The following is a 3,850-nucleotide window of genomic DNA, read 5'->3' as shown; positions in this document are numbered from 1 at the left end:
GGGGGGGTCCAGCGACATAGCCATTACGCTAACTGCTGGTCCCAATTAAATAATTCTTTTAAAAAAAGGGAGAGCAGCAGGTGGTGTGGTGGTTAAGACACTGGACTCCCATATGAATGACCACAGTTTGAGTCCTGGACCTGGCACCTTGCTTTCTCACTTTTCCTTTTCTCTCCCTCTCTCTCTTTGTCTCTCTGTCTCTCTCTCTCTCTGATCAAATCAAAAAATAAATAATAATAACAAAATTAGATAAATAATTCTTAAAAAAAAAAAAGAGAGAGAGGGAGGCCATTCTCTTTTTTCTTTGGGAAAGGACCCTGCTGCATCTCTCTGTCTCTCTCTCTCTCTGATCAAATCAAAAAATAAATAATAATAACAAAATTAGATAAATAATTCTTAAAAAAAAAAAAGAGAGAGAGGGAGGCCATTCTCTTTTTTCTTTGGGAAAGGACCCTGCTGCAATGTTATCAAAGATGTATATTTTAAATCTTCCAAGTCATCTTCTGGGACCTGTGGTTATTTTCTAGAGAACCATAACCAAAGGAAAGGAAATATCCAGAACTTTCCAAAGGTTACCAGATCCTGGCTCTGAATTGGTGTGAATTCTTGGAGATCCAGTGTGTCACTGTGGTTTATCACCATATTGGAGTCAGTGATAAATGAAGTCTTAGTTTGAGTCCATTTCAGTGAGAACTGGCATCCATCTTGACAGAATCACCACACATTGTCTGATCCATGGAGGGGGGGAAGTAGGAAGTAGCAATGCCTGGGACTGTAGTTTTCCCTCCTCACCTACTACCAAAGCAATACTGAATTCCTGGGACAACGGAAGAGATTAAAGCCAAAACCAAGAATCCGAAAAATAAAAATGTGGTGATTCCTAAGGGCATTCCTATTTAACTTGCTTGTTTGGCCTCTGGAAAAAAACCCATACAGGTTTTGGAGAATGGTTGTGAGTTATTGTTTTTTGTTTCTATTGTTTTACTTTGCCAGAGGGGCACTTGCACTTGCTGGAGAGATAAGGGTGGGAGAGATAAAGTGCCCCTTCTCATGGGGCTGGTCATGCCACAATTCCTTCTCCTCCATTTTTCCCTCCTTTTGGGATTTTAGGCACACATAACCGGCATCTTTTTCAAGCAGCTGGTGCAATAACTCAAACTACACAGTTGACCATTTGGAATCCAGCTCTCTTTATCAGCACACCACAAGCTGACTTGAGTTATTATCAAATTAATTCAATCACAGCTGTAGTTCCCGAGGTGGTGTCTTTCTCTTTTAATTGCTGGAAGACATGCATGACATGCATGCAAGAGAGAGAGAGAGAGAGAGGCAGAGAGAGAGAGAACACCCCCATGGGGCATGATCACACCACAATCCTTTTTCCTTCATTTCTCTATCCTGTTGGGATTTTGAGCATGTACACAAACATGCTCTGTGTGTTTTTCAAGCTGCAGGCCTGGGATTCAAATCTTAATTGACTGTGTGGAATCTGGCTCCCTTAACCACTAGGCTATGGACTTTTCCAGCCCAAGGTGATGTCTTTACTGGAGCAAATGAACCCAGCCTCTGGCACCTGTTTCCCTAGCAAATGCAATCATCAGCAATAATCAGAAGTTTTGATCTCACTCTCTTACCTCAGGGTTATCTTAAATTACGCTGTCATAATCTGTTCCAAAAGGAAGTTGATCGTCTTTTTAGCCCACAGACTCTGTGCTAGTGATCCCAATGAGCAGCAAGAAGCAAGCACCTGAGATGCCTTATGACCAAAGGATAGGAGATAAGTTCTCTGAAAGTTCAGGTGCCTGCTACATAGGTGACACTTCTAGGGCTCCAAGTGACCTGGAACATATTAGGATAGCTCCTCTAAAATAAAAGATAAGTTGTATTCCTTGCATCACCACTCACCAAGAAAGAAACCAATCCTTAGTGGGCTTCTCTTTTTTTTTTTTTTTAAAGAATTATTTTTATTTACCTTTTTAAAAATTTACTTATTTTAATTTGACCAGAGAGGGACAGAGTGACTGAGAGAGAGAGGGGGAGAGAGAGAGAGAGAGAGAGAGAGAGTAAGCTGCCAGGTCTGGAACTTGAACCATGGTCAGCCATGTGGGCATCCAGCACCCGTAACCACCATGCCTTCTGTTGGCCCCTTAGTGGGCTTCTTTGGATTTAGGAGGATATATATACCATGTCTGGGCATGCTGCTTTGCCCCATTTACTCAGTAATCTTCAAGGCTGCCAGTTTTGAGTGGGATCTGAAGTAAGAAAAGACTGCAGCAAATCTGGACTGTAGTGCATGTTGACCTATTACTTGGGCCTTATGACTCAGCAGACTCAATGGTTTTGGAAGGTGTTCTATGAAGTCCAATAGAATCCTCACGGCAGATTCTTGGGAGGCTGAAGTAAGGCTTGAACTTTCCTTGCTTGGCACTTATTCTCCATTTGAAAGGTAGCTGCTAGGCTCTGGTAGTGACTGTATTTCTGACCATAAGACTCTAAGAGGCTATGTGACCCCAGCTGCCCATCATGAACCAGTGTTACCTGATCCATTCATTTCATCAAATGGCTATGTGTAGAAGCATTCCATTGTTCAATAGAAATTGCATATGAAACCAGATCCCAGAAAACTGAAAGGTAAGTGTTAACTCAGGGCCAGCAGGTGGCGTGGTGAAGGTGCTGGACTCTCACATGGACAATGGTGGTTTGAGTCCCACATGTGGTGGCTTGCTTTCTCACTTTCTCTCTCTCTCTCTCTCTGTCTTTCTCTAGTGAACACATGTGCAAATTAAATAATAATAAAATAAAATAAATAATTCTTTTTTTAAAAGAGTTAACTGAATGAGGACATGGCTCAAATTCTCGTATTTATTACTGTTTCTCCAGCCCATACAGATGTCCTCAAAAAGAGTTCTCTATTGCCATTTAACAGAAGAAAAAAATGCAAGCCCATGCATTTGTGGATGTGTCTACACAATAGGCTGGCAGCTGGTGGAGGTAGGGGTAGTCTCCTACAGCCCCACTCAGGGATGACCCCTAAAGGCAGAGGTATAGAATAATCCTTTCAAGTAGTATATCTGGTTGTCTGTTCTATAAGAAAGTAGAAATGGATTCATTCATATACTGATCTATAATGACTCATGGACAGAGGCTAACAAGTTGGCTGGCTAGTGAAGAGTGTAGGATGAACAAGATAGAAATTGGTGAGAAGGAGGCTTAGAGATAGGCCTCTTAGAACAGACAAAAATGTGGAGATATTTGTGGTTCACATAATTGCTTCTAAAGAGCATGTGCTCTAGGGGAAGCTCTCAATAATCAGATAGATAAGATGACCTATTTTGTTGATGTTAGCCAACCTCTTTTCTCAGCCACCTTAGTGCTTGCTCAGTAAGTCCATGTACAGAACAACTATGGATGGCAGCTGGGATGGGGCTATACAAGAACTCAATAACAGGGTCTTTCAGTCACTGAAGACATTCTGTCTACCACCACTATTGAACTTATCAGCTAAGACCAAACACCTCAGTGCCAGCCTGGCACCATTCCCCAAGGGGATCAGATAGTCAACTGGTTGCAGGTTAGCTACATTGGACCCCTTCTATCCTGTGGGAGGCACCAAATAGATTCATATTCTAAATACAGATTTGCTTTCCATGCTTACAATGCTTCTGCCAGTACCACCATGTGGACTCCCAGAGTGTCTTATTCATCACTGTGGTATCCTACCTAACATTGGCTCCAACAAAGGATCTCATTTTTGGATGAAAGTAGTATGGTGATGGGCTCATCCATGTGGAATTCATTGGTTTTATCATGTGGCCCATTACTCACAAACATCTGGCTTGACAGAATGGTG

This window comes from Tupaia chinensis, unplaced genomic scaffold, assembly GCF_000334495.1.
Source record: "Tupaia chinensis unplaced genomic scaffold, TupChi_1.0 Scaffold143572_1, whole genome shotgun sequence".
Lineage (NCBI taxonomy): Eukaryota > Metazoa > Chordata > Mammalia > Scandentia > Tupaiidae > Tupaia > Tupaia belangeri.
Note: the sequence above shows the minus strand (reverse complement) of the source record.